Raw genomic sequence first — 24,960 nt, forward strand, 5'->3', positions numbered from 1 at the left:
ATTACTCTGATCTCTCTTTTGGAAGCCGCCCACCACCTGTTGTTGTCGCCCCCTACCACTGTCAAATTCTGGAGGAGGTATAAGTCGATTACATCGGCCTAAGTGCTCCACTGATACTTATTTTATTGACCCCGAATGGATGAAAGGCAAATTCGATCTCGGTGAAATTTGAACTCAGAGCGTAAAACCAGAAGAAATACCACCAAATATTTTGTCAAGCCCGTTAACGATTCTACCAGTTCGCCGCCTTAAACAACAGAAATAATACTAGCATTACTTGGAGGAAGCTCCCCTAAACGGAACAACCAAATATGATTTTAAAAACGTCGAAGAAAATCGCCTCGTCCTCACTTCCAAGAATCAGCCAGGGGCCCGAGAGACTCTCTCTCTCTCTCTCTCTCTCTCTTCCAGCCACAAACCGTGGTTACAAGGAGGAGATAAAAAGAGTGATCCACAGCTGCAACAACAATATCTAGAAGATGATGACACAAAATGTCTATGAGCATTACAAGTCCGTCCACCCCGGTTTTGGGGGTACCGACAGACCTTTGTTAAAAATAAATCTCAATTAAATAAAAGACAATTAGAAAAATGTTGATATGGACGCATTCTTGAATGTCATGCATGAAGAAATCCTCTTCTCTGGTAAGAAGAAATCTGTCTCCTGTGCTGAGAAAACGCTTACCATTTAGATTTAAATTGTACATTCCTTCGCAGGACCGACCAAAACGGATCGGATTACGCGAACCACAAAAAGACTGGTTAATGGTTAAAGGAGTTTCGTAACCTTTATGAAATTTTACGACAACCAGCCACCGACCCGTACTTGCTCACCTTGACACAAACGCTCCACGTGGAAGGCTCAAGCCTTTCCAGTGACGAACATTATATGCAGAGGTTATGAGAGCTTTCGTAATCAGGGCATGGCGTACCCTGACCAACGTAGGTCGAGCTTCCTGCCTTATGTGTAGGCAGTTTGCCTCCTTTGAAATTAAACCTTGCTTTCATTTATTATGTATTTTATTATAATCTTTTAGATTATTCTATACAATTACTTGTATGTTTTTTCTATAAATTTTAAAACCTGTTCTCACGTTTATTGTATAAGGCCTTTTACACACCTCTGTTTTTATATAACTTGTCCTATCCCACACGCCTTTCGAAATTTTTATGTTTTATGGTTTTGTACGTATAAACGATGTGGTATGCCATTAAACTCGGTGGATAATAATGGCATTATTATATCTATTACTCTAAAATACCATGAAATAGCAGTAGCGTTAGTAGAAAGAGTAGGAGCCGTAGTAGTAATAGTTTTAAGTTCAAAAACAGAGCGTACGATTCTGAATTCCGTTCCTCAACAAACGTACCAGCAAGTTACAACAAGACGGCGAACTGGCAGAGGCGTTAGATCGTCGAATAAAATCACTATACTGGTATTCATCTCCACTTTCTTTGCTGTGAGTTCTTGCGAGATCACGGTTGTTTTCTCTCGAGTTTCAGCTCAGATCTGCGGCCATGCTGATGCACCGCCGTTGAAAATTTTATCAGACGTTCAGGACACAAGGGTAATGTAAAGCATGGTGTATATATTGCATTTGAGTAAACTAATTCCATCATCTACAAAATATCCTTTTAACTAATGTTTCGTTTCCTCGTCTGTATCTGCGTTAACTGTCTGGGTGACGCGGTATTTCCGCTATGAAATACCGGCGGCGAGCTGGCAGAAATGTTAGCACGCCGGGCGAAATGCTTAGCAGTATTTCGTCTGCCGCTGCGTTCTGAGTTCAAATTCCGCCGATGTTGGCTCTGCCTTTCATCCTTTCGGGGTCGATAAATTAAGTACCAGTTACGCACTGGGGTCGATATAATCGACTTAATCCGTTTGTCCTTTCTGTGTTTAGCCCCTTGTGGGTAGTAAAGAAATAGGTATTTCGTCTGTCTAATACGTTCTGAGTTCAAATTCCGCCGAGGTCGACTTTGCCTTTCATCCTTTCGGGGTCGATAAATTAAGTACCAGTTACGCACTGGGGTCGATATAATCAACTTAATCCGTTTGTCTGTCCTTGTTTGTCCTTTCTGTGTTTAGCCCCTTGTGGGTAGTAAAGAAATAGGTATTTCCGCTATGATTCTCTTGTCTGTCAAGGGCTGAACTTATCCGGTATATTCAGCAATTTTAAAAACAAGTTCTGGAGCTATGTATTGGGTTGTCCGGAAAGTTCGTGCCGATTTATAGTAGCTTACCTTTCGACTTATTTTAGAACATGGTTGATGAATTCTTTGCCATGAAACCACCTCAATTCTAGGAAAACGGTATTTTCAAGTTAAAGGAAAGATGGAGATGCATTGTGCAACAAAATGGTTCATGTTTGGTTGATTAAAAATGTAATGGCAAGTATTTATTGACCTTTTTCCTTCCTTTAAAAATCGGCACGAACTTTCCGGACAACCCAGTACATGTAACTGGAATAATATCACGGCGTCCTGGGATAACACGACGATGACGACGACAAATGCAGCAAAATCAACACTGTTGACGGTGACCTCCATCATCGCCGCCGCCGCCGCCGCCGCACCGCCGCCGCCGCACCGCCGCCGCAACCGCCGCCGCACCGCCGCCGCACCGCCGCCGCACCGCCGCCACTACTATCACTAACATCAACAACAACAACCACAACAATAACGACAGCATCAACGTGTGTGGTCTTGTGCCGGTGCAAAGAATCATTAGATTTATTGTCTTTTCTTTCTGCCTTTCTTAAGACAGCGAGTTGGCAGAATCGTTAGCACACTGGATAAAATGCTTCGCGACCTTTAGTCCGTCTTTACGTTCTGAGTTCAAATTCCGCCGAGGTCGACTTTGTTTTTTCATCCTTTCGGGGCCGATAAAATAAGTACCAGTCGAGCAATGGGGTCGATGTAATCTCGATTAACCCCCATCCTCAAATTTCAAACATTGTGCCTACAGCAGAAAGGGTTATTAAGGTGACGAGCAGATAGAACGGTTAGCGTGTCGAACAATCATCATCATCATCATTGTTCGACTGTGGTCGAGACAATGGAATTTACCATGCTACGCCAGACTTCACGGTCCATCATGGCATTACGGAGGTCCTGTTGCTGGATGCCTGTATCCCTGGAGATTACATCAAGGTCAAACAAAATGCTTAGTGACATTTCTTCCGGCACTCTACGTTCTGAGCTCAGATCTCCCAGAAGTCGAGGCTGTTTCTTCATCCTTTCGAGTTCGATAAAACTGGTGCCAGCAGGGCGTTGGGGGTTGATGTAATCGACTTAACCACTCCTCCAACATCTCAGGCCTTGAGCTTATAGCAGAAAGAATTTTCATTATTACGAAGGTGGCGAAATACAAGAACCGTCAGAGAGCCGGATTAAATTATTAGCAGCAATTCTTCTTGACATTCTGTGTTCAAATTCCATGGAGGTCGAGTTTGCCTTCCATCATTTCGCGGTCGATAAAATAAGTACCAGTTAAGCACTGAGGCCGATGTAATCGATATAGCTTCTCCCTCAGCCCACCCCACCCCACCCCACCCCACCCCACCCAACTCCAAAATTGCTGGATTTGTGCCAAAAATTGAAATCATTTATCAAAGACGGCAAGCTGGCAAAACAAAAAAAAGTTGGTAAAAAAAAACAAAAACATTATTAGCGCTTTACGTTGTGAGTTCAAATTCCGCCGAGGTCCCATTTGCTTTTCGTCCTTCCTGGTCCATAAAATTAAGTATCGGTTGAGCACTTGTGTTTATGCAGTCGACTTATCCACCCCACACCCGCTAAATTTAATGGCCTTGTGCCAACATTTGAAACCCCTATCTCTTCCCCTTTTTATATACCCATTATCTTGCATCTTCGTCATTTCTCCGTCCCACTCCACCCTATAACTCCCTCATACACATGGCTTCCTTACTTCCATCCTTGCGTTCCCTTCACTTGGCATCGTTTTATTTTAAACAGCAATTCATGAAAGATTAGATTGAATCTACTTCAAAACCAAGATACCCAGTTTTTATAAGGTAAACACAGGTTTCGGTATTATAAACTTCCGAAATGTGAAATGTTCTAACACACCCTAGAAAGAAGTGTTTGCCATATTTGAATGCAGGACTGAGTGTTTGCGCAAACGCGTATACGTGTGTATGAATGTATACATATGATACGTATGCCGAAGGATTCACACACACACACACACACACACACACACACCCCCACATACACACAGTCATGTATAAATACAGTTACACAGACAATAGGTTTCATACACAAACACACACATATTATATAGATTATTTATTTATTTAAAAGCATAAGCATATTTCGAGTGTGCCTGCGTGTTTATATTTACTTATTAACTTATATACACTGAAACACCCGCACCCATACCAGGTATTTTATTTTCTATAATATTATTTACAAATACAGATAATATATATATATGTGTGTGTGTGTGTATATATATATATATATATATATATATGTATATATATATATATATATATATATATATATATATATACACACACACACATATATATATATACATATATATGTATGTATATATATATATATATATATATATAACACATATATATATGTATATATATATATATATATATGTATATATATATATATATATATATGTATATATATATATATATATATATATATATATATATATATATCTATATATATATATATATATATATATATATATATATATATTACGTACACACACACGTGAATGTGTGTGTGTGTGAGTGGCGCACTTACTTACTTGTTTATTTAAATACACTAAATATTTGATTTTCTAAAAATGCGGTTTGAGGTAAAAATTCAGTGCAAAATTATGATCTCAAAATACAAACAGCGTGTAGATCTGGAAATGGAGGTACTGCGGTTTCGATATACATGGGACTTTTGAAGTAGGCCTCAGGGTTCATTGTATTTTGTAAGATAACTTCACAGACCACCCATATTTGAAATTCCAGCTTCGTCTCTCCTCCCCTTCTCTTTCTATTTCACTCTCATCCTCTGTATCTCAATCACTCCTAGGCTGTCTCTATGTCCCCTATGCTTTTCTACTTTCACTAATTATAACAGTGAAGACGCGTAGCCTAGGGGTTAGAATGTTGCACTCTGGATCACAAAATCGTGGGTTCAATTCCAGGACCGAGCGGCGCATCTTGCTCTTAAGTAAAAATACATTTCGTTTTACGTTGTTACAGTCCATCCCTCTGCTGTAAATGGGTAACCCTTCGACGACTAGCCATCGGGTAGCATCACTCGAAAGTTAAAAACAATGCAATAAAAGCGCATTGTGAACAGCGATGTTTAACAGCATCCGATTGTCTGGTCGATCATGTGATCACTAGTTACAAGGATAGTGAAACACTTACGCTCCTTTTGTCGAAATTTTCTTTTCTTTAATAATTTTGTTACGGGAATTTTACATGCATACATACGAGGTGGTATCAAAAGGTTCCCGGACTAGATATGTTTAATAAAAAAAAAAAAACTTACTTATCTAGGTTTTAACAATTTTCTTCGTGATAGTCATCTTGAGCAACAATATATCGGTCCCAACGTTCCTGCCACTTTTGAAATCCAGACTGGAAGTTGTTTTCCGCAAGAGAGTCGAGGACCTTCTGTGATTTGTTCTTGATCTCGACAGCAATGTTAAAACGGCGACCTTTGAGCTGCATTTTCCTCATGGGGAAGAGATGGAAGTCTGCAAGGTGCTAAATATGGCGAATAGAGCAGGTGCGGAAGCGATACCATGTTGTCTTTTGGCGAGAAACTCACGAGTGAGGAGAGCTCAGTGACAGGGGGCATCGTCGTCATGAAGAATCCAATTCTTCAAACTCCGCAAATCCAGTCGCTTTTGCCGACTGTCCCCCTTCAAACGCTTCGAAATGCTGCAGTAGAACTCTCGTTTGATGGCTACGCCCTGGGGGTCGAATTCTCGATGCTCAATACCGGGGAAGTAAAAAAAAAACAGATGAGCATGCTCGTGATTGAGCTGCCGTTCTGTCGTGTCTTCTCCGGTCGTGAAAATGAAAGCTTTTTTCCATTGTAACGACTGCTTCGTTTCAGGGTCGTACCCGTAGACCCAATTCTCGTCACCGGTGATGATCCTCGACATGAAGGACGGGTCATCAGCGGCACGCTGGCGGAGATCCTCTTAGATTTCAATGCGATGTTCAGTGGTCAGCAGGTAGGGACAAACTTGGCAGAGACACGCTGTATATTGAATTAAGACGTTAGGATTGCCTTCACGGACCCATACGACAGACTAACAACATCAGCAATGTCACTGATTGCCATCCGAGGTCCCTCTTGCACACGCTGATGAATTTTCTCTACATTTCCAGGGTTGACGCTTTTGGAAGGTCTTCCATATCGCCCATCGTCTTCCAGGGACGTTCTTCCATTTTTGAAGCGCCCGTGCCACTCGAAACATTTCGTACAACCCATTGCCTCGTCACCGTAATCTTGCCAAAGCATGCTCAATGGCTCTGTAGCAGACTTCCCAAGTTTAACGCAAAATTTCACGTTGGCTCTCTGTCCCTACTTCCTGTCCATGATAAAATCGCAGACTACAGCGTACACATCAACACAAAAACACAAATTTCACAACTTGCGAATTAAACAGCGATGTCATTCGGCGCACTATGTCATGAAGGTCACTGCTAGCTCCCACTGCCTCACGCAACCGTGTGCTGGAATCTGTTGGCGCGCCACAGAAGTAGTCCGAGAACTTTTTGGTACCACATACATTCATACATACACGCATGCGCGCTCCCACATATGTATGCATGTACGCATGCATATATATTTCCTTACTGCCCACAAGAGGCTAAATATAGAGTGGACAGACAAGGACAGACAAAGGGATTAAGCCGATTACATCGACCACAGTGCGAAACTGGTACTTATTTAATCAACCCCGAAAGGATGAAAGGCAAAGTCGACCTCAGCGGAATTCGAACTCAGAACGTAACGATAGACGAAATACCGCTAAGCATTTCGCCCGGCGCGCTAACGTTTCTGCCAGCTCACCGCATGCATGCATATATATATGATATATGTATGTATGTATGCAAGTATGTATGTATGTCTGTATGTATGTATGTATGTATGTATGTATGTATGTATGTATGTATGTATGCAAGTATGTATGTATGTATGTATGTATGTATGTATGTATGTATGTATGTATGTATGTATGTATGTATGTATGTATGTATGTATGTATGTATGTATGTATGTATGTATGTGCGTGCGTGCGTGCGTGCGTATGTATGTATGAATGAATGAATGATAACCATAATATTTTGCTTACCTACGGTCGGCGTCGCGCGTGATTAGTCCATGTTTTGATACTGATTTATTATAAGGAAAAAAATGTCTGCGAAGTTATTTTAGGGTTGTCTCTCTTGCGATACACGATGCTGATGGCAACGAAGAAGCTAGAAATGCTTTAATCGTTCTGCCGGAGAGATCGCCTTGAAAAGATTTGGTCTTCCACGTCAATTGTCAAGAGCGAGAAAGCTCCAGCGGGGGAAATTAGCAGTGAATACGTCTTTCTAAACATACCTACTTCTTTACTACCCACAAGGGGCTAAACACAGAGAGGGCAAACAAGGACAGACATAGGTTTTAAGTCGATTACATCAACCCCAGTGCATAACTGGTACTTTATTTATCGACACCGAAAGGATGAAAGGCAAAGTCGACCTCGGCGGAATTTGAACTCAGAACGTAGCGGCAGACGAAATACGGCTACGCATTTCGCCCGGCGTGCTAACGTTTCTGCCAGCTCTCCGCCTTCGTCTTTCTAAACATACTTTAACTGATCTAAATGGTTTTTTTTATTCGCAGCAATGCATTTGCGTTCGCTACAATAATCTAAGATTGTTTTTTTCGAATTTTGGATTTCAAAGTAATTATTAAAAACTTTAAAACTTTCAGAATTCTTTGCTCTGTGGGTCTGAAGAAAACCGATTATTAACCTTCAGTCACAGACCAGTCTGCAAAGTACTTTGGACCCCCCCCCTTTTCTCTGGATCCAAACTTGCTTTGGATTTACTTGCGGGATACATGAGATGGCTGGTACAATTGAGTATGTGTGTGTGTCCGTATGTGTGGGCGTGTACGTGAAGTGTGTGTGTATGTATGTGTACATATACATGTATATGCATATATTTATATATGTATGTATATACATGCTTGTGTGCATGCGAATATATATATATACATATGCATATGTATATATATATATATATATATATATATATATATATATATACCGGAGTAAACACATAAATGTGAAACAAGGTGGAAAAAAGAGTACTCAAATACCAGTGGTAGAGTAATATGCTTTATTTAAAGCAGCAGAAAATTATATATATATATGTGTACATATGTGTGTGTGTATATATATATAGATATATATATATGTATGTATGTATGTATACACACACGCACACACACATGCTTGCACACACACACACACACACAGTTATTCTACTCTTACGGTATGGATACGGATACAAAATGTACGCGACAACCCGAACATTTATCTGCATCATCATCCACTCATCCACATTAGCTAACAAGAAAAAAGAAGCGAGAATAGATAGATAGATAGATAGACAGATAGTAAGAGAGAGAGAGAGAGAGAGAGAGAGAGAGGGGTCTATTACGTGTATCTTGCAAAAGTAACTCAGAGTGCATCTAAGTAAAGAACCCTTCACTGCGACACGCTTGGTTGAATCCAAGACTATACGTATGTTATATTACTTTGCTTTTCCACCTTTTTCTGCTATTAGGTTGAGGGCTTCAGAAACATTTAGGGCAGCTTTCAATGGCTATATATATTTTTGAAATGGTTTTATCTCGTGGGGTTTTTTCTGGACTATTAATTCCGCCCCACTGTACCTTACACTACAGTACACTATGCTACAATATACTAGTAGTAACTACAGGACCTAATAATTTCATAGCAAGGTGAAAAATGTGTATTAAACATATGGTTGTGATCCAGCATATATGTATGTATTTATGTATGTTTGTATGTATATTTGTATGTATGTATTATGTATGTATGTCTATATGTATGTATGTATGTATGTATGTATGTATGTATGTATGTATGTATGTATGTATGTATGTATGTGTGTATGTATGTATATATATATATATACATCTGTCTGTCTCTCTGTCTCTTTCTATCTCTCTCTATCTATAGAATATTTTATCTATTAGCTGTTTCAGCTGTTAGACTGCGTCCATGCTAGGGCACCGCCTTGAAGGATTTCAGTCCAACGAATCGCGTTCAGTACCCTTTTCCTTTAAAGCCTAGTACTTATTCTATCGGTCTCTTTTGCTGAACCGCTAATTATGGGGGCGTAGACACATCAAGACCGGTTGTCAAGTGGTGAAGAGGGTCAAACAGGCACACACACACACGCACACACACACACGCATGGACACACATGCACACACACACACACACACACACCTATGTACCTGCAGCCCCTGTAGCAGAGGTGTTCCAATAATTAATTCCCGGTCGTCAACCTGGTATCATTATGTAAAAGGAATTATGCCTCTCACAGTCTTGTTTTCATTTTCAGTTGCCCCTCATTGTAATTTATCTTCAATAGCTTGAAAGGCAATCTAAGTGATCCCTGATGAGTCTTAAGAAAGACTCGCCTGGGATCTGCCCTCATTCTGGGTTTCTGAAGGTCATGGAGTTTAACTACGTGGATTTAATTTTATAACAAGGCTAAATATGTTTATTAGATATATACTATGACTCCTCTTTATTCTTCTTCCTACCCTTTCTCCTCTTTCTCTTTTCTCCTCCTCTTCTTCACCATCATCTTCATCATCGTCATTTTATGTACACTCTCCCATACGGATATGGGTTGAGCAACAAACAACATCGTAATCATTAACGTAGAATACCCCAGAACAACCAAATAATTTGAAACGCTTCCCAAAACATTCCAGAAAGAAACAAAAATTCAACCCTAATTACTCAGCACATAAAACTTTGGGATACAGTCAAACATAATACACAAACAACACACGAGAGAACTTCTGCGTAGTCGTTCGATTAGCTAGAAACAGCTACCAGGTATGTTTTAGATCTCACTCTACTGTCTTAAACAGAGAAGGAATGTTTGATTGTACTATACCTATTTCTATTTCTTTATTACCCACAAGGGGCTAAACATAGAAGGGACAAACAAAGACAGACATAGGTATTAAGTCGAATACATCGACCCCAGTGCGTAACTGGTACTTAATTTATCGACCCCGAAAGGATGAAAGGCAAAGTCGACCTCGGCGAAATTTGAACTCACAACGTAACGACAGACGAAATACAGCGACGCATTTCGCCCGGCGGACTACCAGGTTACAGTTGACCTTGGATTAAGCAAGGTATTTCGTCTGTCTTTATGTTCTGAGTTCAAATTCCACCGCGGCTGACTTTGCCTTTCATCCTTTCGGGGTCGATAAATTAAGTACCAGTTGCGTACTGGAGTAGATCTAATCGATTGGTCCTCTTCCCCCAAATTTCGAGCTTTGTGCCTAGAGTGGAAAAGATTATTATTGCAGGTTTTGACGGTGCAGGCTCATGAGTAATTTAGCGAAGACAATAGTTGGAGAAAAGTTCAACAATTAAACACAGCAGATATAATTGTTTTAACTTCATTAAAATATTAGTTTCAAATTTTGGCATAAAGTACGGAACGCAACCATCACGCTACAACAAATTTTACGCAATATACATACATACATACATACATACATACATACATACATACATACATACATATATATATATATATATATATATATGTGTGTGTGTGTGTATGTATGTATATTTACTCTTTTACTCTTTACTCTTTTACTTGTTTCAGTCATTTGACTGCGGCCATGCTGGAGCACCGCCTTTAGTCGAGCAAATCGACCCCGGGACTTATTCTTTGTAAGCCTAGTACTTATTCTATCGGTCTCTTTTTGCCGAACCGCTAAGTGACGGGGACGTAAACACACCAGCATCGGTTGTCAAGCAATGCTAGGGGGACAAACACAAACACACAAACACACACATACACATATATATATATACATATATACGACAGGCTTCTTTCAGTTTCCGTCTACCAAATCCACTCACAAGGCATTGGTCGGCCCGGGGCTATAGTAGAAGACACTTGCCCAAGATGCCACTCAGTGGGACTGAACCCGGAACCATGTGGTTGGTAAGCAAGCTACTTACCACACAGCCACTCCTGCGCCTACATATATTATATAATATATATTATATATATATATAATATATATATAATATGTATATGTATATTATATATATATATATGTATATATATATATATATATATATATATATATATATATATATATATATATATATGTATATATATATATATATATGTGTGTATATATATATATATATATATAAACACACATAACATTTTCAACAGGGTTCTCTTTATACACACACAAACACAAAGCCCGCCACCTACCCATTCACATAAAAACACGCACGTGCATGGAACTAACTTCCATCTACGACAGGAAAATGTTTGAACCGACCCTCCTCACAAGTCTCTATTACACAAAACACAAAATGTTCAACACCTTAAGAGACGAAGGAGCTGTCAATTTTCTTGAGTTCACACTCTGCCGTCTCAAAAAAAAAAAACAACAAAAAAGGGACACATTAGCCAATGTAGCGCTAGATAAACAAAAAGACTCCACTGCTTAAATAGCTGAAATCATAAGATTATTCTACCGAGGCTGGCAAAGACTGAAAGAAGTAAAAGAATAGATGAAATGAACGCCTGAAACACATTTCTTCTTCTCTCCCCATTTTTTGTCCTTGTCTTTTCTTTTAGTAGAAGAGCATTTGTTCGAAACATGAGTCTTTCTCTTCTATTTTTCCTGAGCGTAAACCTAATACACATTTTTTCTTTTTTGCACCATTATAAGACTCTCCAGTATAGGACTCCTGTCGTCCGCAACTTCTGGCTGAACAAGCTCCACACATAACTTAGTTATAGTGATCAAATGTTTGAGCTGTACATAAGCTCACTCGCTCCATCAAATCAACAATACATGTGCAGGGGAACAGTGTGCGCCACATGTCAGACACCAAAGTGACCGCAGACCAACGAGAAAATAAATGTTTTGCTCAAAAACACAAACGCACTCCAACCCTCTTCAGTAGAGAAATCGAAACCACATTTTCGCAATTGTGAGTACAACGCCCTCGTCGAAGGGTCGCGCGTTTTCACTAATCGTAGTTGGCAAATATTACCTCTTGATGCCGTGAAACTTGCGCAGTGCACAAAATAAAAATCACCACTTACACTTTCCTGACTAGTGTAACAAGCTTCCGTCCTCTCGTTTACACCTTCCCACTTACCACCAACGCAGCCTTAGCTTTAATTCTCAAAAATTAGTTTAGTTTCATACCTATTTCTTTATTACCCATAAGGGGCTAAACATAGAGGGGACAAACAAGGACAGATAGAGGTATTAAGTCGATTACATCGACCCCAGTGTGTAACTGGTACTTAATTTATCGACCCCGAAAGGATGAAAGGCAAAGTCGACCTCGGCGGAATTTGAACTCACAACGTAACGCAGACGAAATACCGCTAAGCATTTCTCCCGGCGTGCTAACGTTTCTGCCAGCTCGCCGCCTTTATCCCACTTTATACCAACACAGCCTAAGCTTTCCTTCTCAAAAATTAGTTTAGTTTCAGACCAGATGACACCGTGTTCACACATTCCTCTATCCCATCACTCGACGTAGCTTCGCAACTATTCCAAAGTATCTAGAAACATGATTCCAAAGGAACACACATAAACTGGCACTTACCGAAACCACTGTCTCTTCCTTATTAGCAACACAAGAGAATATCAACCACATCCAGCAACATGTCACATACAAACACACACACACATATACAGGCACATATAGGCACGTACACACATAAACACACATACAGCGAAGACAACAATACTATCAGTTACATTAAACAACTCCTGAACATGTCATAACACATGTAGGAAGACAGAATAAACCAATGATTCTCAATATATTTGACGTTGTGGCGCACCAGAGATCAAATAAAAAAATTTTCTGACACATTGCGCATATGGAAAGTTAAAAGAAAACGGCTATAAAGATAGGAAACACACACACATACACACATACACACACACACACACACACACACACACACACACCACACACACACACACACACACGCATGCACGCACGTACAGGCATTTTATTTTTGTTGATCACTCCCTATACCAGCACAGCAGCTGACCAGAGAGAATGTAAGGCCCGTGTGTTCAATGAACGAATAGATATACATCTTCACACACACACATCTCAATAGCAAACACCATATTGTACCGTTTTATCTGTGCTGATTACTCATTAGTACGATGCTCAACGGATTAAATGATTAAAAACTGCACAAGACATGTCGCCTAAATACCAGATAAAGTATTTCAATGCATCAAATTTACATTATTTTGTTCTAGGAGAAAGTTTTTCAAAAGTTATTTTGTATATATTTTTCAGATATCTGTGTGTGTGCGTGCGTGCGCGCGCATGTGCATGTATGTTTGCGTGTATGTGTGTATGTATATATATATATATATATATTTGTTCCTTCTTGAGCCATGCCTGGCTCATAAGGGCCGGTTTCCCGGTTTCCTTGGCGTATAGGTTCCCACCTGGATGGGACGCCGGTCCATCGTAGGTGAGCTGCAAGATGCAGGAGGAAAGAGTGAGAGAAAGTTGTGGCGAAAGAGTCAGAAGTTCGCCATTACCTTCTGCCGGAGCCGCTTGGAGCTTAGGTGTTTCGCTCATAATTGCACACATCGCCCGGTCTAAGATTCGAACCCGCGATCCCTCGACCGCGAGTCCGCTGCTCTAGTCACGAGGCCATGTGCCTCCACACACACACATATGTATATATACACACACCTACATATACATATATATATATGTATATCTATATAATAAAGATGAACATGTGTGTGTGCGTGTGTGTGTGTGCGTGTGTCTGTGTGTGTGAGTGTGTGTCTGTCTGTCCATCTATAACAAGAAAGGCTACAGCATTTATATAAAAATTAAAAGCTAATTCTTGTGTAAAATTTGATGCCGAAGACAATGGACGTGGTCTCGCGTCTGTAGGTGACCTCCTAAGGGTGCTACGGGGCCCTTTTCCAACATGTATATACCGCAGTTCCCAAATAAATGACCGGTCGAAGTGAGATAACTAAACGTACTATAATTCATTGCACTTCCATCAAACAAAAATATAAGTAGCTTTTCTTAGACAAGTTTAAGATGACGTTGACAACGGTTGTGCGAAAGATCGGTGATGGCACCAAAGAACATTCCTGCGAATAATTTAACTGAAAGACTCGAGAAAATTTTATCAGGAAATGGATGTATGGAAGCACTCCGTCGGTTACGACGATGAGGGTTCCGGTTGATCCGAATCAACGGAACAGCCTGTTCGTGAAATTAACGTGTAAGTGGCTGAGCACTCTACAGACACGTGCACCCTTAACGTAGTTCTCGAGGATATTCAGCGTGACACAGAGAATGACAAGGCCGACCCTTTGAAATACAGGTACAACAGAAACAGGAAGTAAGAGTGAGAGAAAGTTGTGGTGAAAGAGTACAGCAGGGATCACCACCATCCCCTGCCGGAGCCTCGTGGAGCTTTAGGTGTTTTCGCTCAATAAACACTCACAACGTCCGGTCTGGGAATCGAAACCGCGATCCTATAACCGCGAGTCCGCTGCCCTAACCACTGGGCCATTGCGCCTCCAGGAAATGAACATGTTAACAAATCTATACACTCTGTTGTTGATAACTCGGAAATTGTCAATTACCCGGTTGAGGTCTTTAACTTACTGGATCCAAAAGGAGCTCATCCTCATCGCCTTCTGTTGAAAATAGGCACTCCAATCATGCTTCTGCAGAACCTTTTTCAACCAAAGCTTTGCAATGGCACAAGCCTTGCCGTGAAGAAAGTAACAAGAAATGTCATAGAGGCCACAATAATTTCTGTTTGTAGAAAAGGCGAAGATTTTTTTTTTATTCCACGCTTACCTTTAATACCTTCCAATATGCCCTTCGAATGCAAACGACATCAATTTCCAATACGTCAGTCTTTTGCGATGTCTATTAATAAGCCCTAAGATCAGACCTTGAAAGTTACTGCTTTGCAAATAGAGTGGGACTGTTTTTCACACAGTCAGTTATATGTTGGGGCTCCAGATCGGAGAGCAAGGACAAACGTTTCATTTTCGCCCCTACTGGTAAAGCCCTAAACCTTGTCTATAAGGACATTTTTAGCATTGGATCAACAAACTAAAATTTGCAGATGAATAATAACTTTGAATTAATATTGTCAACGTTACATTTTATTCGCCTGAGAAAAGCTATTTGTATCTTTGTTTGTTGGTATACTTAAGTTCAATAAATTATAGTACATATGTTTTTAGTTATCTTGTACTAGATATAAACCATGCTTGAGCGATGTCTGCTTTAGTTATAGACTGAAATACTAGAGATCATAAATCAAAAGTTTATATGCACAAAGCTGTAGAATTCTTTACTGCTACAGAAGCTGAACGGTAGGCAGTAAGAATTGATTACATCAGCATCGAAGGAAAGGATTTAATGCTAGCAATAGATGAATATAGATGCAAACGCAGCTGCTGGCCCTGATGGATTCCCAGCAATCCTCCTCAAGTTATGCAAAGAGTCCTTGCAAAACTATTGCAGCTACTTTTACAGAGCTTCCTCGCAAATGGTAAGCTCCCAGACAAACTAAAGGAGGGAATAATATGCCCTATCCATAAAGGACAAAGCAGAGCAGAGGCTAAAAATATAGGCCTATCTCTCTGACCTCATAATTCAGCAAAATCATGGAACGACTAGTCCGAAGGAAATTAATTACATTCCTTGAAGAGAATGATTTGTTGACTGACACCCACCATGGTTTTCGACCGAGTAGAAGCTGCCTGACACAGTTCTTGCAGCATGACGACTAGGTGCTAAAGCAGCTGCTCAACAACTGAAATGTGGACGTGATATATCTCGACTTTAAAAATGCCTTTGACAGAGTCGACTATGGTAGGATTTGTCACAAGCTCCGAAATCTTAGCATCTATGGAAAACTTGGAGAATGGCTGCACGACTTTCTAAAATATAGAAGTCAGGTAGTAGTGGTCAACATGGCGACCTCCGAGAAAATACAAATAATGAGTTATGTTCCACAGGGTACTGTCCTGGGGCCACTGCTATTCATAGTGGCCCTCCCTGACATGCACTCAGCTGCTCAAGTGCCTACCCTTGCTAGCTATGCAGAAGATACAAAAGTCTCTCAGAGGATATAGAGCCCTGGAGACGTTGTGCATCTGCAACATGAGTTGGAAGAAATATACAGGCGGGCGGAGTAAAATAACATGCAGTTTAATACTGGAAAATCCCAAGCCCTGCGCTGCTAACACAGGAAGCTCAATGAAAAGCAGATAGGATACACTGGCCCGGGAGGGATTTCAATCCCTGAATCAAAATCAGTGCGTGACCTGGACATTAACATGAGTAATGATACATCTTTACAGGTGCATATTACTAATTTGGCAATAAAATGCAGATGCCTGGACGGGTGGATCTTTCGAACTTTTAAAACAATGGAAAAGGAAACCTTGATGGTCCTCTGAAGGACTTTCGTTCTCAACCGCCTGGATTACTGCACCCAACTGTGGCCACCAAGCAGTGTAAAATTAACGACGGAACTCGAGGCGAACCAGCGGAGCTAAACAAGGGAGATCGATACAATGCGACACATCAGGTACTGGGAGAGACTGAAAGAGTTAAGACTCTTCTCTCTGGAGCGAAGGTAGGACGGATATGCAATGATATGCATTTGGAAAATCCTAGAAAAATTTGTTCCAAACTTTGGCGTTGTCAGTTACACAAACAGCAGGACGGAGCGCTGCTGCATGGCACCTAAGGCCCCAACATTGCCATCAGGATACAAGACCAGATTCTGCAACAGTTTGAGTTTCAAAAGCCCATATCTCTTCAATATCCTCCCACCAAAGCCTGAGAGACATGCATGACGTGGATGTAGGATTTTTTAAAGCAAAACTAAATCTCCTTCTCTCAAGAGTTCCGGATGAACCTACCTCTTGGCAAGAAACACAGATGAAGGCAGCAAAGTCAAACTCCCTCATCCACCAAATGTAACGTATCAGAAGAGGTTTAGTAAAAGTGTAGCAAAGTAAATGGCGGTGCTCCAGCATGTCCTCAGTCATTGGACAGAAACTTAGAGAAAAAAAACCAAAAAAATATATATAAATATATATATATATATCATTGTTATTATGCAAAAGTATCGTAATTCCAAAACGTTGCTTTTTCAGAAAACGAAAAAATAGTTTCACCATTCCATAGCAAAACCGTTGTACAATACTCTGACAGGTTTTGATATCTTGGCATCTGAAGCAGCTGGAGATACGATAGTTTGACAAAAAGAAAATGAAGGATGCTTCTCGTAAAATGTGGTCCATGCTTGAGCTACACCTATAAATGTTTTAAAAGGCTGAATGATCACGAGTAGAATGTTTTTAGGTCATAGGTCTGCTTGAACAGAGCCAGCTTGGGGTTTATACATCACCACTCTTACTACCTAACCTTACTACCATATCCACCACCACCAACACCAACAACAACAACGGAAACAACAACAACAACACTAACACCACCACCACAACAACAACAACAGCAACAGCAATTACTACTCATCTCTAGCACTATTCATCATCGGGAGTTTCTTGTGAAGTTGCTTCATCGCAAGACAAGTCGACAGTCCTGCACTTTCTAATCCCCCACATTTAATTAACTTAGGAATAATTCAAAGGGTTTGGTAATCCCGTCTTTCTCTACTTCAATTACCCACTCGCTGTGACCTCTAAGTGCAGAAACATGCACACATTGCAAATGACGCAACTGGAAACTTCCTCCCCTCTCCTTCTGCACTCAAACGTCATCCACATGAAGTCTCGATACGTTGCAACAGATGGACATCCTATCCGTGACACACAGTTCTCCTTTGTAAGCCGACTGTAATGCAAACATAACCACCAAGTGTCATTTCAACAACACCACAAGCATTCTTGTCGCGATTCCTGTCAAAGAAGTTTCTGTGAATTCTGTGAAAACCATCTTTCAGTTTTTTCAACAATGTGTTTTTCTTATGTACGAAACAGCAACCCCAGATTTTAAAATTCCGTTGTTTGAGTGATTTCAAAGATAAACAACAAGCGCTTTTTATATAGGCCTAGAGCTATATATTTATGGTGGGTGTGAAGAGTGTTAGTTAATTATAGCGATTTTAGTACTCCATTGGTATTTTATTTTATCGACCCCAGAATCACAAGAAATTAATTTGACCTTAGCAGAATTCGAGCTCAAAATGACAAAAGTGAGAACAACTACCACAAAACACTTTGTCCAACACTCCAAGTATCTGCCTATCCACCATCCTCAATTTCGGCGATAATAATGGAAAGAAAAGAAAATAGTAAATACAATGTTATTACCAGTTCAAATATGCTTGTCGAACGTTCGAATTCGTAAGCAAGCCATTCACTGTGTTTTGTCATGGAGAAAATTTCTCAATGAAGACAGATTGTGCAAATACACCTGAATCAGCTCGTAGCGCCACAAGCATTTCGGAGTGGTTATCTCCTCTTCAGTCACAGAAATCGGACGGGGGCACTGCGAGCTGATAAGAGAGATTGTCTCTCTTATACTGTTTCAGTCCTCGTTCAATGACTGGTAGCGTAATCAGTGTTGGTTGTGATTGTGGTGGTTTTAGCCATAGTTTATTGCTGGGTATTACTTTAAGTCGTATCTTTATCCTTAAACAAAGTCTCTGCGCAAGCCGTCAGTCACCCTAAAGATGACCAAATGGTCCTCGTCGCTCCGACGGACGAACATAACAAGCCCAATGTTAGTTCTGACTGAGAAAACCCGAACAAAGGTATTCCCTAGTTAAAGGCATACCTAACAGTCTTCCCACTTATTTGTATAATATTGTCCCTCCTTTTCTATCATTTAAGATGGCATGGTGCACTTTCCAGGTGAGTTAGCTGCCATTTCTAGCATGTCGAGCAATGCTAGATTATCTTTTCTGATCATTGACAGTGATCACCCACATAAAATACAGAAAAGATTGCCTCATTGACAGTGAATGTCTTAGAAAACACCTCAGACAAAATCAGTCAAAAGATTTGGTGTTCCCAAGTAATTTTCCTTCTTGAGCTCTAGGACTCATAAGACTTGTTACCTGGTTTCTTTGGTGCTTCGTGACCGAGGTGACCCCATTCCCTTGAACGGTACGCCGAGGTGTTGCAGGATTCAAGGCAAGCAATTTTGAGGGGTGGGATAAATCGATTATATCGACCCCAGTACTTGACTGGTACTTTATTTATCTCATCGACTCTGAAAGGATAAAAGGCAAAGTTGCATTACAGTGTAACGTAATTGATGTTTGATTCACACACACACCACACACACACACACACACACACACACACACACACACACACACACACACACACACACACACACACACACAATTAGGCGTCTCAAAACTAGAATGGAGAAAGCTGATTCGAAGTCTATAGATCCAATCCATCACAGGAAATGTAAAAATCTATAAAATTTTGCAGTTTATCATGTCCAGATGAGCATGTCTAGATATGCAAGTATATGCATGAGGAGACATACATAAAACAAAACATATAAATCTGTGAGTATACATACATACATACATACGTACATACATACATACATACATACATACATACGTACATACATACATACATACGTACATACATACATACATACATACACACATACATACATACATACATACGTACGTACATACATACATACATACATACATACATACATACATACATACAAAAATATATTGTTGATGTTGGCAAGAAATCTTGAAATAAAACTGAATAATGATATACATACATGCATGCATACACACACACACACACACACACACCACACACACACACAACACACACACAACACACACACACACACACACACACATGGCGGACTGCGTACAGTTTCCGTCAATCCAATTCACTCACAAGGTGTTGGTCAGCTCAAGGCTATAGTAGAAATCACGTGCCCAAAGTGCCGCGCAGTGGGATTGAACCTGTAACCAAGTGGTTGCGAAATGAGATTCTTAATCATACAGCCATGACTGTGTGTAAGTTTCAAATAAGACCAAAACACTGCGAATAATCTGCCATAATAACTCATGTTGTCTATTATATATTCATCATCGACCTGGAATTGCACTGTACAGCCAGTACGACTTGGAATCATGTTCTATGCTTTTCCTACTTGTTTTAGGTACAGATATAGTCGTACCATCTAAACGCCCAGTTCTTATGGCGATGTGATGGTCTGTATGCTGCACTGAATTTGAAAGTTATACCAGCAGAGCGCAAACTCCCTGAAGGGCCTCTCATCTCAGCTCAAAAGGCAGAGCCCTGACTAACTTGATGTTTAATGGATTACCTCTTTCCAGAGGTAAAATGGGTTTGCATATGGCCAATAGGAGGCGCGTGGCTTAGTGGTTAGGGTGTCAGTACCATGATCGTAAGATTGTGGTTTCGATTCCTGGACCGTGCGACGCGTTGTGTTCTTGAGCAAAACACTTCATTTCACGTTGCTCCAGTCCACTCAGCTGGCAAAAATGAGTAATGCTGTGATGGACTGGTGTCCCGTCCAGCTGGGGAACACATACGCCATTGGAACTGGGAAACCGGGCCCATGAGCCTGGCTAGGCTTTAAGAGGGTGCAAATAAAATAATGGGGATAGAACTGCGATGGACTGGCGTCCTGTCCATCTGGGGAACACATACGCCATTGAAACCGGGAAACCGGGCCCATGAGCCTGGGTAGGCTTTAAAAGGGCGCATTTATTATTTATTATATGGTCAATAACCCTACATAGAAAAAAAAACAAGGCTAGAGAAGCATCGATAATAATTGAAAAAGCTGGGAGAGGAAGGCCTTACCTCAGGGAAACATATGACGCAGTGCAGCAAAATCTGAAAGGAAGATGCTTAGGCCAGACCTTAAGGGAACTAACATCCTGCATTATACGTAAAGCCCTAACCTGGTACCCAAGAGGGAGGAGGAAGAAAGAACGCTCCAAACGTATCTGGAAACAGGATACTGAGGCAGATTTGAAAAAGCAGGGAAGCAGAAAAGACAACCCAGAGTCGAGAATATAGGAAAAAAGTCGATGGCCTATGTTCCATAAAGAGTGAAAATGCTTAAGTAAGTATATAGTCGCGAACAAAAACAGGCATCATATTGAATGCCTAACTCTTGGCCCAACATCAGATCTAGGATATAACAGTTGGAAGGAAAGAAAGCTGCTTAATCATTTACAAATGAATACATTGAAACAACGTGAAATAAAGAACCTTACTCAAGGACACAACGTGTTGCCTGGTGCAGGTCTTGAACCCACAGCCTGATGATCATGCACGAGTACCCTACCTATTAAGCAACGCACATTACATATTGATTTGCAATAAAGTAGAAATATTCGTATAAGGTACACTACAGATATTTTCTTTAATTCGTAAATGTTGTCATGCTTCACGAGACCCAGAGCCAGAGCCATAATAATAATAATAATAATAATAATAATAATAATAATAATAATATAATAATAATAATAATGATGATGATAATAATAATAATAATATAATAATAATAATAATAATAATAATAATAATAATAATAATAATAATAATAATATTAATGATAATGATAATAATAATAATAATGATAATAATAAATGCCCTGATACAGTACCAGGCAGTGTCTTTCGTGGCTTCTGATCTTAACTGATTGGAATTGTTATCATGTTATCATGTACATTGTTTTGTCTTGGTATAAAAGATGGGCTACAGCAAATATTCTGCTGAATACCACAGATTTGCTTGTCAGTTGTTTGACCTTAACCAGTTGAGCATGTCCCTTAGTGGCTGACGATATGTGCATCTCTGATCACGAGTAGAAGTAGTGGGGAACATCATAGCCATGTGTTGAGAGGGATTCTTTGGGGTTTGAATAATTCACCTTTGGAAACACAAGTGTTTCGTTCAACATCCTTAAACAACCCTTATTCAATGACCTCCTGAGCGGGAAGGGCTACTCGACCAGAAGAAAATTCTAACTGGGCCCCACCTGCAAGGTCATGTGCTGTTTATCTTGATATGAGATCACCATGTAGCGCACATATGGTTGTGATGCATATGCCTGGTGTACCCTTATCAGAGTAGTAGTCATGATGGGTATATTGGGCTTCGTATATTCGTACCCCAATTTCTCTTTGATGGCATGCACTGCTCTCTCACTCAATAACAATAATAATAATAATAATAATAATAATAATAATAATAATAATAATAACAATAATAATAATAATAATAATAATAATAATAATAATAATAATAATAATAATAATAATAAGACATGGAAATAAAGGCTGAAAAGGGATGTAGAAAGTTTGTTAGCAACAGTACAAGATCAAGCATTGAGAGAACTAAGTGGATAAAAGCCAAGATAGACAAAAACCAGGTCGATTCCCAATGTAGGTTATGCAAATCAAAAGAGGAAAGTGTTATTCATATAGTAAGTGAATATAGCATGCTGGCACAGAAAGAATATAAGAAAAGACAAGACAATTTAGGGAGAGCAATCCACTGAGTGTTATATAGAAACCTAGGATTTGAAATACTGATAAATGGTATGGACATGATAGGACGTCATGAAAGATCGGTAGCTCCTACATGCATTTTTTCTTTCCTTGTTTTTTTCTGTGTGTCTTTCTGTCGAGGGGCGTAGGCTCGAAACGTAAAATATTTTTCTATTCCTGAGCGCTATACTAATACATTTGTTTGTTTGTACTCCACCTGCCTTCGTCTTTTGTTTATTTTCGTAAACTTTCCCTTTATATGTACATGAACTTAGTTAAGTACTAGAAAGTAAGGAATGCAAGATGTGGGATTTTAACATTCAGGCTGAACAGAGTAATAGAAGCTGGAATGCCTGATTTAGTAGTAGTAGGCAAGAATAATAAAAAGTGCCAGATAATTGACTTTACAGTCCCAAATGTTGAAAAAGTCAACATGAATGGTATAGAGAAAATAACAAAGTACCAGAACCTAGTCATTGAGTTACAGAGGCTATAAAAAGTACTGATAAAATGTATCCCTTTAGTTATAGGTGCATTGGGAACTATTTCTAAAGATCGAATCCTTACTCCATATCACGATCTACACGCTTGAATATTCTAGAAACAGCTGTAAGAGACTCTGTCTATGTTTTCAGTCTAAATTAAATGGGTGTTGTTTCGAATGATACCAAATATTTTGTCTTTTCATTTTTATTTTAAGCTACATACATACATACATACATACATACATACATACATACATACATACATACATACATATATACGTTACGTTCATGTACACACATGCACACACAATTTTATTTAATTTGCAGTCTTCACTCGCAAGCGAGTATCACATTGGTCCTTGAAGCATGCTTTCGCTAATTGCTTTAGGGTATCCACGTCGTCACCAGAATACGCAGACATCCTCTCAACTCTCATTGACGCAACAGAACATCCGACACCTGATAAATGGATGGTGAGAGGCTGGTACTTATTTTACAGTTGAGTGGACTGAAACACCATGAAATGAAATGCTTTGCTGAAGAACTTGATGCTCCACCTGGTCCTGGAATCGAACCCACGACCTTGCCCCAGTGAATTCAAACACTCTAAACACTAGTCAGCGCGCCTTCACATCCACAGACACACATACGTGCGTAACGTTACATACATATACACACGCATTTTCCGATATATACATAACAACGTAGATATTGTACTGCATATTTACTTACATACATATGCAAATGTATAGATAAATGTATAAATGTATATATATATATATATATTGTTATATTTCGGAATGGTCATTTTGCCAGTTTAGCCAATAAAAACACATGCACTATATATTTGGTGTTACTTTGCTTCAGTGTTATTTATTTTTTACATTAATCTTAATCTTATTTCTGCCAGAGTTCTTTCGTCACACTCCTGTTACCGCATCAGTGGTCCTTTGTTTTCTTCTTTCGTATTAAGATTAATGTAAAAAATAAATAACACTGAAGCAAAGTAACACCAAATATATAGTGCATGTGTTTTTATTGGCTAAACTGGCAAAATGACCATTCCGAAATATAACAATATATATATATATATATATACTTTATTTTAAGCAGCAGAAAATTCAACAAAATCTGTTACTCTGAGTTTCTCGTTGCCGTTCATCAGACAGTTTTTGCTAGAATGGAACTTATATATTAATTCAATCTATACTCTTACAAACGCTACACCTTTAAAAAGAAATGGACTTGTTTGATTGGCCCTTTAGAAAAAACGGTCAATCTTCGAGCGATAAACAAAAAGGTCAAAAATATATGTATATATATAAAAAAACTTATAAAAAATATAAAATCCGAGGAAAAAACCGAGGAAAAACCTATTGCCGTTAATGAAGACAGTGCAAATTAATGCATAGAAATTAAACCTGTTATAAATACTGCAATACATATTTATATTAAATCTACATATATATATCAACATACACAAAAGGATGCGCGTAAACGCCATACATACATTACAGACGTATGAATATGAATCTAAATATACACATAAAAGC

General features: G+C 39.5%; 1 long non-coding RNA gene across 1 annotated transcript; it reads right to left on the reverse strand.

Annotated features, from left to right (window-relative positions):
- Positions 1–5,314: 5,314 nt before the first annotated feature.
- LOC118766401 lies at positions 5,315–22,225 on the reverse strand. Its single transcript, XR_005002338.1, has 3 exons — positions 22,215–22,225; positions 12,953–12,955; positions 5,315–5,389 (listed from the first exon to the last, which is right to left on the reverse strand). It is a non-coding gene; the product is annotated as an uncharacterized LOC118766401 (long non-coding RNA).
- Between the last annotated feature and the right edge of the window lie 2,735 nt (positions 22,226–24,960).

The sequence above is a fragment of the Octopus sinensis genome, linkage group LG15 (genome assembly GCF_006345805.1).
Source record: "Octopus sinensis linkage group LG15, ASM634580v1, whole genome shotgun sequence".
Lineage (NCBI taxonomy): Eukaryota > Metazoa > Mollusca > Cephalopoda > Octopoda > Octopodidae > Octopus > Octopus sinensis.